We start from the raw sequence: 13981 nt of genomic DNA, 5'->3' as shown, positions 1-13981 counted from the left end.
TTTGATCAAAATGTACAATATTAGGAATGTGTAAATAAAATTTTCTTTTATCAAATTCCATTCAATGATGCAGGAGGGGGGTAAGAGATCCCCCGTCTGCCATGCAGATGGAAGGAATGAAGGACGGGCAACGCGGTCGCTATATGCCCCTACTTCCTTCACTTGCAGTGGGGTACAAAATGTCTTCTAAAGTTACTTATTTAAATAGGAACAATTTAGTTGATGAAAACAAAAGTATAAAAAATAACTAAATTTATATTTGGTCTTGACGGTTTGATATTTTGTTCCGTACAAACTACTGTAACTTCAAGTTAAACAATACGCAAATATAAGATAATTAACCTTAAGGACTGCAGGACACCGGTATTAAAAGGACTAAAATTATCATTATTATTATTTGATAAACAAAAATCATTAATTTCATAAAGCTTTGAATATCTGCATATAAATTTCAAAAACCGAAACGTCATTGTTAATGCGTTTTTCCTTACCACCAATTTCTGCAGGACTGTACTCCTGTCACTTCTCAAATGTAAATCTGAATCGCTGTAAATGTGTGTCGTTTGTTATTAGTTGGACTCTCTTAATGGCATATGAAGAAGAATGTGTATTATGATATCCCGTATTGTAACGAATACTTCAAAATGAAGACTGTCAAATGCATTTCAACTGATAATAAGTTTAACATGTAAAATGAACCCGCGTCGTAGGTTGTTTGTCTTTGTTTAAATACGTTAATTATATTTGTCTTGGGAGAAATGTCGAATTTTACAAACAGTACACGGAGAAGCGATTTATACTTTAACCTACGGTCTTAAATTTACTAATTAAGGTATTACCCAATTTCCCTACATGGGAATGATCTTATTGTTTTTCGTCTGTTTTTCTAGGGTTTTTTTTCAATATTATATTTGACATGGCCCTGTTTCGTCATCTTTCAAGTTATCATTACCAAATTTAGACCATCGATAGAACTTATTTAGGACCTTTAAAGAATGACTTTGTTAGGGATTTCATCATCAGTAATTGAAGTTATCTCTCTTTTATTTGCGTTTGTTCCACATGGCCCTCTTCATTTTTAAGGATATCACGATCATCATTTGTTAACATGTAGATATTATTATGTACTATAAGCAAATGATACTGCTAACGATTTCATCATCTACTTTAAGAGTTATGTCCCTCTCAAGCATTTTTTTCAATCGCTCATATCTTGAAAACAAAAAGTAGATAGAATCAATGTGAAAACAATAACAGGTACACAAACAGGTGACCTAATGAAGAAACATAAATATGTATTTGGTTATCATACCTTACGGGAGTTTTGTCCCTTGAAATATCATACTCATCTTTTGTCAATTTATATTTTGAGAACCGAAAATCGTAGAGACATGGGAAAATGATCTTTGGTCAATGTGACCTTTTATTTGCACAAGATCAAAGGTCAAAAAGTGCTAAAAAGCTTTCTCACTACAAACTTCAGGCCTTGATATGTAGAAAATGATAATAGAAAAGTGCCTATATGAAATGACCCTTTCGATAAGCTCTCCATTTTGAGCCCAAGTTTACTACAGCCCGACCATCAGTTCAAAAGTTATGACAATATAATTGTTTCTCATGGTCATATTTGTGACCTTGACAGGATTGTATGACTTTGACCTTGTAAGGTTTTCAAAGTTAAGTGTTCCTACGATGTATGGTGGTATAGTCCCATATCTCTACTACTTCCGGTTCAGGAATTTGTTATTTGTTAACAAAATTCAATCGTTCGTTGTGCCCAAAATGATCTCTGAAATCCTTTAATTTTTCATTAACATATTGTTCATGTTCTGCAAATTATCATACAGTTTTCAGATTTGAGATTTCTTTTCTTGTTATGAATCTATTGGAATTTTGTATCATAGAGCGGGAGTATATACTTCACAATCCACTAAAGATACACGAATAGTTTTTATAGAGAATGAAAGATCCGCTCAAGTATATTTGACACAATACCAAGGACCAATATAAAAAAAAACAACGAAACAAACTTGAAATTTTCATATTTTACGATGATTTTGTATGTTTCATCAGTATCTATTCATAGAACTGATATTGCATCATTTTTTACTTCGTCAGAGGGGGTCATGGGTTGTATCATTTTGAAGGTTTAAATGAGCACGTTTCAAAAATCAAAGTTTCAAACCCGATATTTCATACATGTTTGAAGGGTAGGGTAGGGTGATTAAGTGCAAATATTAAAAGTTCTTTGTTGGTTAGGTTTTTGCATATCAAATGAAAGGTTTAATCGTAAATCCGAAATCTCGATGTTTCGTTCCCAGAAAATGAGTTTGATGGGGCCGATGAGTACAGAAAAAAAAATCGTTTTATATGGTTACGTTGTTGTATATCAAGGTCATCACGAGTACATCACAAATATGAATTTCGTTTTACCGAAAAAGAATCTGCAAAATAACAAATTTCTTAGAAAGTGGGGTTGTTGCATATCAAAATGAATACTGAAACACGTGTGCATTGCAAAAATCATGATGAAAACCTCGACAATTGCATTTGACAAGGGCAACAAGTGCAAAAAGAAAATGGTTGTGAAGATTAGCTTGTTATATATCAAACAAAAGGTCTTAACGTGTACTTTACAAGGAGAACATTTTCAAGGGAAAGACCTTGACACACTAGTTACAAAACTAAAATTGATTTCAAGATATAACTTATCACATTTTAAAATTAACAAATTTTATATCGCATTTTAAAATAAACAAGGACAGTGCAAATATATAAAAAGCGGGGATTTAAAATGTAAAAAACAAAAATAATTGCGAAATTATCAGGTAACTGAATACTGATATTTTTATACAACGATGAAAATCATTTGAAAGTGAAACATGATCGCCTTATTAGTTGCGTTATACATCACAGCCGATTTACTTATTTAAGCCGGCAGAAAATTACACATCGTTTGAAAATACCAATGTGATACAATCTGCTATCATTGACTATAACACGAAAAGAATATAATGGTATTTAAATTACAGAATTCAAATGATTTTGTCATATATGGTTTCGTTGATAAAATCGTCTTAACGGCACGTGACGACTGTAACGCAGATAACTTTCATTAGGTCGTTCTTATGACGATTTAACAATTGCATGGGATCTTTGTCTTCTAATTTTAGTGAACATTTTCTCTGCATTCTCAAAACATTTGTCAGTTTGGCATTTTTTTATGTTTTTTACATTATTTTTAGATAATTCTTGTCAAGATTAGTACAATAAGTGGGATAGCGTCATATAAAACCAAATTTGAAACCAAGGCTAAATTCTGGAAAATTCAGTACTTACTATACCTTATAAAACACTAATCGTGCATCTCGTACGTTGAAAGTATAAACAATATGATTTCCTATGAATCAAGATATAATATACTGATAATACTATTATACTGATGCCCCGTGCAGGTCCGGGTGTTAAAAGAATAGGCCTGCAGCAGCGCTAAGCTTGTCGTATAAGGCGACTAAATAGTGCCCAGAAACATAGCCGGGGGCTAGGCGCTCTGCCCACAGAGCAACTGGGATGTGTGCCCCAGGTGGTGGAATGGGGTACCCCTGGGGTGTTACATGCTGGGGTTGTCAGGCTATAATACGGAAAACCTGACCGCAAACCATAGTGGTGCACCGTGTTGGGAAAGATGCCACGTTCCTCGCACGTTAAAGAACCCTGCTGTGGTATTCGATAGGAGTAGGAACCTTTGCGCTCCGCCGCAGGAGGCTAAATTGCCCGACCTTGCCCATCCTCCCTTTTTTCCAGTTGCAGTCAAAGTTTGTCGACCCTGTTGTCCTTGTGGCCCATCCTTTTTTTCATTTCTGTTCATTTTGTCATCCATTTCATGTTCATTGTCTGAATATAGCTGAAATATTGCTGCTCGGACGTTAAACCCCAACAAACAAACAAACAAAACTATTATACTGATAATAATAATTTCTATAGTTTCCTGTTGGCTTCAGTAAAAAAAGCTTATCATATCAGAACAGTAATAACTATTCGGTTATTTTGGTTAAAAACATTTTATATAAAATAACATCAAATACCGAAAGAAGTCGATTTGATCAAAGCCTAATTTTTACAGACATTAGAGAAAGGCGTCAAATAAATTAAGCATTTTTAATTGTTCAACCATTACGTGTATATGCAAAGCAATTTAATTCTATTTCAACACCCAATTTTTCTGAGAAAAAGTGAGGTGAGTAAAAACGTAGCCGGAAGGAATGTATGGTATTTAGGTTACAGACCACTAATTCAACCAATGAGCATTAGGAACTTTCGCAAAAATAGTCCTACGCAGAAATTACCCCTGTTCCTCATAGTGCTGTGAAAAAAGTTCTCATCTTATTTTAAAAAATTAAACAGTTTCTGAAAGGAAAAACATTTCTGTACATTTTATAGGTGCATTTTGCTTCTTGTGATGTGAAGCCTAATCTCCATAATGATTTTTAAATATACCCCTATCTTGTGAAAACACTGGGATTTCCCATGCTATTTATAGACCCTTCACTTCCGGTGACCAGTACTGCACTGCAAGTCTGCTAACCCCACATGCCATTCTGAGGATTGTGAGCTGACATATGTAGAATCATGCTGATATATAGTCCTCTGCAGGTTAAAGTTAAGGTAAAGTCCAGAGAAGCCATTGAAATATTGTGAAATTAGCATAGAAGCCTATGGGAAGTGGAATTAGTGGTTTTTAGCCTTAACATTTTTATATGATATGAAATGTAAAGATGAAAAATATTATTTAATTATATTTCGAAGAAATCATGTGTTAGGGATAGTCCTGCGTTGTAGATTGATTAATCATAACAATGCATCCAAAAATGTAATGGGGAGATTATTTGTTACCTGACTATTACAATTCAAACAAGTAAAATAGATTAATAAACGCCCACTATTTTTCTCATCTGAACGAATCGATATTCTAAAAATGGCATCAATAAATATTTACTTGCATATTGTTACTTCCTATTTGAGTGAATGTAAGTGTAATAAGAACATCAAATGGTCTCATGCATACAGATTAAACTCACATCTACGTATAAGGTTGTATCATAATATACAGTACTACTGGTTTACAGATAATGAAATATAATTATGTACTTATAACATAAAGGCTGGGATCAAAAGAAAGAAAAGGCACTTATGTCGGCGTGGGGTCTGTGGCCGCACAACGCCCCCAGCGGATTCAGGGCAGAGCCCTAGTAGGGGGTCTTGAGGGGATGCTCTGTTGTTTTAGTAGGTATTTTGAGTACCTCTCATTTCGGCAATTTCAAAATTTAACCTTACAGTGTATCAAAGGTCTTGAAATGTAGAAAAATAGATAAGGATCCCGAATCTGAAAGCAGGTTTCAGTTGCCAAACAATAAAAAAAATGGGGGAAATGGAAATGGGTAATACGTCAAAGAGGCAACAACCCCAACGTAGGATATACCAGCGAAGTAAATACATTCATCTAGGCAGATTTTTTAACAACACAGTTCCTTTTTAACTCTTCTCCATATTTGAATCAAGGATGTTGTCTATTTCTATTAATTGCAAAATCGTGCGCGTGAAATACTAAGTCGTGCGCACGAAATTCTAAATTGTATTCATAAAATACTAAGTTGTGCGCAGGAAATAATAAATCATGCCTTTACTCATGTCCCCCTGGCACTATTTCAAATAAGGCCCTTAAATTTGAGATATTCGCTATTGATGATAAAAAGCTGTCTGACAACTGCTATATCTTTCAAGGACATATTCAAAAGGTTAAAAGTAATTTCTATATTGCTTTCTTCAATTAAATGTATGAAGGTCTCACCTGGAATTTTATCAGTTCAAAATCTTGAAATGATGTAGGATAAAAAGCTTGTTTTACAAGAGTTGGTTAAGTTTTATAGTGATATGTCTTTAATAATATTCCATACAACACGACGCATGGATACATGTATAGATCGAAAATAAACATATACATGTATATCACCTTACTTAAATTGTGGAGTTAATTTCTCATTACACAAAGGTTTTGTGACCAACAATTTCAATTCACCGGCTGATTCTATGAAAAACTGATAAATTATGAAGACTATGACTGACAACAGAAGATCATTTGAGTGTTACTTGATAGTCACATCTTTCGTCTTTGTATTAAAATACTACAGTATCAGATGTAAAATCCTTCTCGTTTTACTCGATTATTAACGTTTTAAATGTTTTCAGTGAATATGCAACATGCAACAGGTATTACATTCTTCTCATCTGAACATATATTCTGATTCACGTTGGTCTTGATAATGAGACAAACTTAATGGCACATGTATGGCTAAAACGCTTGATGAGTCCAAGAAAGATCACTAAAGACACGCAAAATATGCATTTTTAAATCTCTTTCAGACAGCTTTTAACTTGTGTCCTTGAAGTTTTACTCACATTTTCGAAAAAGAAATACACTTATTTTGCTAGTAATGTAGAAATGTACTATGTCAAAAGATGTGAAATGGAAAAGAAGATGAATGTGTATTATCAGTCAACATCCTTGCATAGTCTTCCTTAAATTGACCTAAAAATTTTTGTGATTTTTTTAATTCTGAAGTCCATACATATATTTACACCAAATGAGATAAAAACACTGATTGATTGGGAATTAAGTTTAGTAGAGGATTGGATTCACCTGGATGTTGAAAACATGCAAAAATCAGTGGCATAGAATATTTGACGATTAGCGACTTTAAAGACTTCTTCTAAATATTTCTTATCAAATTAACTATGATCAACGCATAAAACGATCGCTGAAATTTCAACATTAAACACACTTTTGCAGTTATTTCTTAATCATTAATAATTTGAATAGTTATTTTATTGCGAACTTCAGAACAAACGTTATCAGCATGATAAATAAGAGTTACAACAAAATTACCGAACACTAATCCGATTCATTAGTCAAGTCCAGTCCAAGATAACAAAATAGATATTACATCTCCGGAGTAGCTTGTACCTCAATGGTCTTGACTTGGTACGGGCATTTCAAACATAAGTCATTATTTTAAAAACAAATTAAGTCAAATCATACTAGTACAATAATTACCGAGGCCGAAAATTGCATACACTTGAAGAAAATTACTTACCATATTTTCTAATCTTAATTATAGGTAGCAATATGGCTGCATTTTAGGGTAGACTTTATATTGATTTAGGTAGCACGTGTTCTAAATTACGAATTGCGTGACTTTTGTCTTTTTCCACTCCTCCACAAGAAGCCAGAGATGAAAGGCAATTGGAAAGTAAATACTTAAAAAATGTCAACATGCCCTTGAATACTTAAAAAAATGTCAACATGCCCTATTACAAAATTTATGGTTCACTCTCGATTTTATACAAAACAATTTATTTCGATGCATTGTAGAATGAATACGACGTCCTTTAATCATGACGATTTATTGTTTTCTTCTGATTTATATCCAGTCTCTTAATACAACATTCACAATTCCCTGTCTTAAAGCTTAATCCTTTCTTTGGTGTAGTAGCATCAGATGTAAACCACAGTTTCTAGAGTTAATGTTGTTCGTAAACATTATCATGGTTCCTTTGTATTTAGCGATTTGTTCATCGTCTGTTGTTTTAAGTTTTCTTGACTTTTTTTTTTTGTCCACAGATTCTTCAAGATTATAGCTTCAGAATTGCCATTTCTTGTCTATTCAGATAAGTTTCGTCTGTTTATGGTTGTATTTTTAATATTGTTAGCGACTTCTTGCACTCGTAATTTTAGTACTTTACATTCAGATATAATTTGTATAATTTTGTAGTATTACATCACATTGTGCTGCTGATCAGTGCCGTAAAACCGTCAAATCGTCAATTCTAGCCTCATACGAGTTCAAAATGTTCTTCTTAAATATCATTTGTTTGTTTGAGAACGGGTAGTTTACATTAAAAGATGAAATGATCAGTTAGCAGTGAAATTAATGTAATATTTACTCATTTGGTTACAGTTGACTTATATAGGTCATAAACATTGTAAGGCCCCGATATCTATATGTATCCTGCAATGAGGTTATTTGTTAAACGAATAAAGGTATACGGTTATTTTTTGTTTGTTTGTTTGTTTTTTTTTTTTTTTGTTTTTTTGCTGTATTCCATACATTAGCAGGTTATCGACTTTCTAGCTCCTCCCACTCACGTGATCGGCGGAACTACTTTTTTTCTGGTATGCGTAAATTAATCATGGCCGCCACCATAGATACGATATAAACAAATTGCGAATGCGTATCCGGTTAATCTTTCTCAAGAAATTGAAGCATTACAATATGATAAAACTCTTGAAGAGACAAATGACAAGGAAACCGTTATGTCTTGGATTTAATACTGACTAAACCCAAGATAATGAATCAGAGGAACACTACATTATAGAACTGCCTCCTCTTCTTCAAAAATCTCAAACAAATATTTCAAATCCCAAAGAAACTAGTGCACAAATTTCACCCCTGAACTCAATTGCTATATACCAAACAGAAACAAGTCAGCTTCCACCTTCCTCGCGAAATTCAAAACTTTAATGTTCTTAAAATCGAATTTACAACATTCAAAATATTTGTATTTATTGTTCATTTTACTTATCTGTCTCTTGGAATTAAATAAATTTTGATACATTGCTTATTTTCTTCAAAAAGGTTTGACGGATTATATGGTGCGGATTGAATTTCAATGTTTAGCGATCTTTGGGTCCCCGCACTTTCTGGTAACCAGTTGTTTTGATAGAGAAACATTCGGGTCATCAGAGTTACGAAAGAGAAACATTTCATGAGAACCAAGATTCTAGCAGAAGTCACCCGATTTCAGAGCATATCGCACTCATGCCATTTCGGATTTTGAAAGCACGCCAAAATCAGTGGCATAGAATATTTGACGATTCCCGACTTTGAAGACTTCAGTCTTTGATTTTAAATCGTCACACTATATTTCAAGACTTTTAATGTTTGACGGAAAGGATTGTTTAATGATCAATTTTTCTGGCGTTAGATATTTATTATTGCTGTTAACTTCCTTGATTTCAAGTTCTACAACTGTAATTACTGGTAAAAACTTCATTAGACTTCGAATCTGTTAAAATACAAATCACACTTTTGACCTATTATTTCTATCTGTACCACTCTTTATAAATGAAATCTTAAACTGGTTGCATTCCCAGCGGGCACCCCACGTTGAATCAACGTAGAAATGTGGTGGTGATCAACGTCAATTCCACGTCGTATCCACAGTATTAAATTGAAACAAACAAAATTTGCATATGATTTTACAAGGGCACAATGCACAAATTGCATGCATGAATAACATGTACATCAAAATATGTAAAAGCAGTAATGTCAAAAATTAGAGTCTATCACATTAAATAGAGGTTTATTTATCTAAAGCATAACTGTGAAGAAAATATACTTTTATTTCAGAGGTGCAAGGTCAGAATTTTCACATTGGTGGATAAAGAAACAAGTTGTTGCACAAGAACTTTCTATTTCCAAAAATTAGAAGAAATGATTTTTGATACATGTACATTATTGTTTACATAAAATCTACTCTGAAAGACTGTTTACTTACATCTTACGTTGAACTAGTTGAATGGGTAGAAACTGTCGAAAAAAGTTGTATATTTCAAATATAATATGTATCATATATATATCAATGAAAGGCTCTTGTAACTGTGAGTGCAATGAGATAAGATTTAAATATATTACAATAAAACATTAATGAAGGTTTAAAAGTTAAATTATTGCCATATCAGTTTAAACTTTCAAAGATTCAAAGGATACACATTCCTACTTTTAGTTATTTATTATTAATATTGAGATCAACCTGTTTTTTTGTTGTTTTTTTTTTGTATTATTTGTTATTAATATTGAGATTAATATTGAAACAATCCTAATTTCAGGGATTTGATACATCGCATCTACCCAAAAGAACTTAAGATAAAGGATACTACAAACACTGTGAAGTCAGACTCATATCTTGACCTACACTTAGAAATCGATGGTAAAGGAAAACTATTGACCAAACTTTACGACAAACGTGATGAATTTCATTCAGAATTGTCAACTTTCCTTTCATCTGTGGCAACATCGCTTCGACTCCTGCGTATGGAGTGTTCATATCACAACTCATACGTTATGCCAGAGCTTGCCGAAACTACGCTGACTTTTTGTATCGCGCTAGAAGTCTAACAAATAGGCTTCTGGAACAGGGTTATATTGCAACAAGATTTAAGTCATCACTACAGAAGTTTTATGGTCGTCATCATGAACTCGTGGATCGTTATGGTGTATCCATCAGCACCATGAAAACTGATTTATTCAACGGGTCATAGTTTTCCTTTCCTGGTTTGTCTACCCCGGACTTGACTTTTGACTTGACCGCTATAACCTTGGTTCCCTTGATTACTCTTTATTGGTATACTGTAAACTGAATGTGGTTCCAAATTAAAGAGAAGGTATATTATTTCACAATTGTTTCAAAGGCATGTGATGTTGAGTAGGATTCAACGAAATACACTAAATATACATGTACAAGAAATTTTTTGTTGCATCACTAAAACGAACGATAAACAAAAAATTCTTGGTGATAACATGGCCTATTTCAACTCAAGGATCAGCCTTAATTCAACGTGGATGTTAAGTAAATTTTCAACGTTCTTTATACGTGGACTTTAAGTCATAACGTAACGTTGATTCAACGTCAAATTTCTACTTCATTTCAATACCATTTTTCAACGTTGTTTCCACGTTGAGAACTGACGTGTTTTCAACGTTGATTCCAAGTGGCGTGTCCGCTGGATTGGATTAAAGGAAGTTGAAAAAAACGAATACCAGAATAGTGGCGGTTACTGAGTTGAGATGATGTTTTAGAGAAAAACAAATACAACTGCATATAATGAACGAAAATATGGAAGAAAAGTTCACTTCAAGAAAATTCATGCAAGCTTGTTCTATGGGGATCCCGGATGAGAGCAGACCTTGACAAAAGCTTAAATGTAATATTATATTAAAAAAAAAAAACAACCACAACGTAATGAGCCAACTCTCAATTGTTAAAAAAAAATTCCGAAACAATAAATAAGTGTCGGGTCCAACAAACAAAAGGGAAGCATGGATAATTGGTGTTTAATGGAAGTATCATGGCGATATCTCCTGTCATAAGTCCCTTTAACAGTTATAATTAGTATTGTTAAGCCTCGTGCTATAAAGTTACAGACCACCAATTCAACCAATGAGCATTTGGAACGTAGGCAAAAATAGTCCTACGCAGAAATTACCCCTGTTCCTCATAGTGCTGTGAAAAAAGTTCTCATCTTATTTTAAAAATTTAAACAGTTTCTGAAAGGAAAAACATTTCTGTACATTTTATAGGTGCATTTTGCTTCTTGTGATGTGAAGCCTAATCTCCATAATGATTTTTAAATATACCCCTATCTTGTGAAAACACTGGGATTTCCCATGCTATTTATAGACCCTTCACTTCCGGTGACCAGTACTGCACTGCAAGTCTGCTAACCCCACATGCCATTCTGAGGATTGTGAGCTGACATATGTAGAATCATGCTGATATATAGTCATCTGCAGGTTAAAGTTAAGGTAAAGTCCAGAGAAGCCATTGAATATTGTGAAATTAGCATAGAAGCCTATGGGAAGTGGAATTAGTGGTTTTTAGCCTAATGTTGACAATGTGTACTTAAGATTAAATTCGCTCATCTGTACAAAGTATTTTATGTTTTGTTCCTTTACTTATTGATAAGTTCAAGTTGGAAATCTTTTGACTTTTTTGAGAGTTTTTTATGTTTTTATTTGATAAAAATTCAAAAACTCAACAAAAACTTTTATAAAATGAAAATCAGATGTAAAGTGTAGAACCTCACTGACTTAATTACCAATAATGTGCTGATTTTAGAAAAAAAAGTTGTCTTCACGTAGAACATAATGAATGGACAGGTTAGTAATTTTTCTTTTCTAGTAAGATGTTAACTAGTCAAATAAATTAAGACCTGACAACAATCAAACATACATTCTTATTGCGGTTTTATTAATTGTTTGTAACCCTAGTATCAATTACCCAAAAACGTGAAGCATGGGGACACAATAATCTATTGAAACAGTTTACATAAATTCAATGCACTGCTTTGCAGATATTGTAGATTTCCATTCACGGGCTTTTTGATTTTGTATTCATAATGAGTGTATTGAATTAAAATACAATACAATTAATCATCATAACTTTTTTAGCTGAAAATAGTTCACGGCTCTTCATATTTTTATAGAAGTTACAATCCGTTTTCTACCTTTGTTTTGTTGTTTAATTTGATGAAACTATGAGATAAGTAACATATTGAATGTATGATTGTTAACTATATTTCAAACTCCAAAAATTTAAAACGAAAAATGAAGCCTTTACATTGATATGCCTGGTTGTTTATGTCTAGTGAATTGATGAGACGTAAGATTTAAACAATTTTAAATTCAAATACAAGTGTTTTTTACAGAAAAAGTTTTTTTTTTCTAATTCAAAGAATACATATAAATAAAAAAAAGAACATACCTCAATGAAAATATTTTCAAATTGAATTTTTCCAATGTAGGCCATTGTTAAAAATCTCCATAAAAATACCGGCAGCAAAAACTGAATGTTAGCGGGACTCTATGTACACAAATAAGCAGAAAGCATTTAAATGGTTGAAATGTGTTTTAAAAGAACTTCCTGGTTGTTCATGTAAGGATTTCAGTGAAACAAAACAAACCTGCAAAATGATATGCAGAGAGAGTCCGAGGAAACCAACAAACATGATTTAGCAACTCAAATATTTATATATCTTAATTTGCGTCTTAATCAGCAATTAGCAAACCATTTCCGCATTTAAACCTGTTTGTCAATAACAAATATTTCCATTGCCCGACACTTCATACATGCATACAGTCATTGGTGGTAGACATTAACGTAGACAATAATAGGGACCAGGAAGTGCGGCGTTTATGAATAATCTTTCAAAGCGATTGTTTTCAATTTTGTCCTGACCGTATAACGACGTATCTCATAAAAATTAAAAAAAAAAAAAAAACAATACTAGCATTTTTTTCTATTAACTGTCGCTAAAATATTAAAATTTGATTTCGAATAAGATAGGAAAAGTTCTACATCAAATTCAGTCTGATACTCTATTTCAACTCAAGAATCGATTCGAGACTGCAAAATTGTGCGATATTCGGTGGTTCTTACCTCGTTAGAAAGTTCTGAGACCATCATTTCAGAACTTAGTGCAGGCGATGTTGCCATAAATATTATGATCTGTAGTGAGAGATAAAATTGATTATAAGGCAATGACCTTTATTAAGGAAAAGAAGTTTAAAGCTTAAAGCCACTTGGATGGAGCGAAGTGTGCATCTAATGCTCAACGTTGACCTCGGAACCCAACTGTTTATGGAGGTAATATACAATTTAAAATGAATTGTGCATATTGTACATGTATGTACTAAATATGAAAAGTGAATGCGTAGTCTAGGGTCACCTTTTTAGTGGTTGGTAATTTTTTTATTGGGAAAATAAATGTGGTGCATCACATATGTAGTTTAAGATTAATCAAGGGAACCAAGGTTATAGCGGTAATCAAAAGAATGTAATCCAGGGACAAAAAGACCAGACATGGAAAACTGACTTACACAACAAAGAACATAAAGTAACTAAAATCATACTTATAAAGTAACAAAAGCAAATGAGCAACTCGGACTCCACTAAAAACTGGAAACATGGACCAGCTGCACCGGTAGGGTAAGCGTCCTCTGCTTTTCTAGAAACGCCCGCCGAGTTGCTCATAAAAGGTTTAGTCCGGGGTATTCGAAAGAGGAAACGAAAACTATGACACGTTTAACAAATCATTTTTCATGGCGCAGATGGATACACCGTAACGATCCACGAGTTCATGACG

The 13981-nt window shown here is 33.2% G+C and overlaps 1 protein-coding gene across 3 annotated transcripts in view; it reads right to left on the bottom strand.

The window, feature by feature from the left end:
• Nucleotides 1-12732, bottom strand: part of LOC148622350 (uncharacterized) — a 52240-nt gene extending 39508 nt beyond the window's left edge. Inside the window, exons 1-2 of one of the 3 annotated variants that reach the window (XM_088572203.1) lie at nucleotides 12601-12711; nucleotides 9616-9647 (exon numbers count right to left, since the gene is read on the bottom strand). The gene's annotated coding sequence lies outside the window, so the exon portion shown is untranslated. Of the gene's footprint in view, nucleotides 1-491; nucleotides 658-9615; nucleotides 9648-12600 lie in introns of those variants that run through there. The other 2 variants (XM_088572202.1, XM_088572204.1) reach the window with 2 other exon arrangements.
• Nucleotides 12733-13981: the final 1249 nt, after the last annotated feature.

This window comes from Perna viridis, chromosome 3 (genome assembly GCF_037379345.1).
Source record: "Perna viridis isolate PV_CMFRI_1.1 ecotype Kerala chromosome 3, ASM3737934v1, whole genome shotgun sequence".
Classification (NCBI taxonomy): domain Eukaryota; kingdom Metazoa; phylum Mollusca; class Bivalvia; order Mytilida; family Mytilidae; genus Perna; species Perna viridis.
Note: the sequence above shows the minus strand (reverse complement) of the source record. Positions and strands in the feature narration are given on the sequence as shown.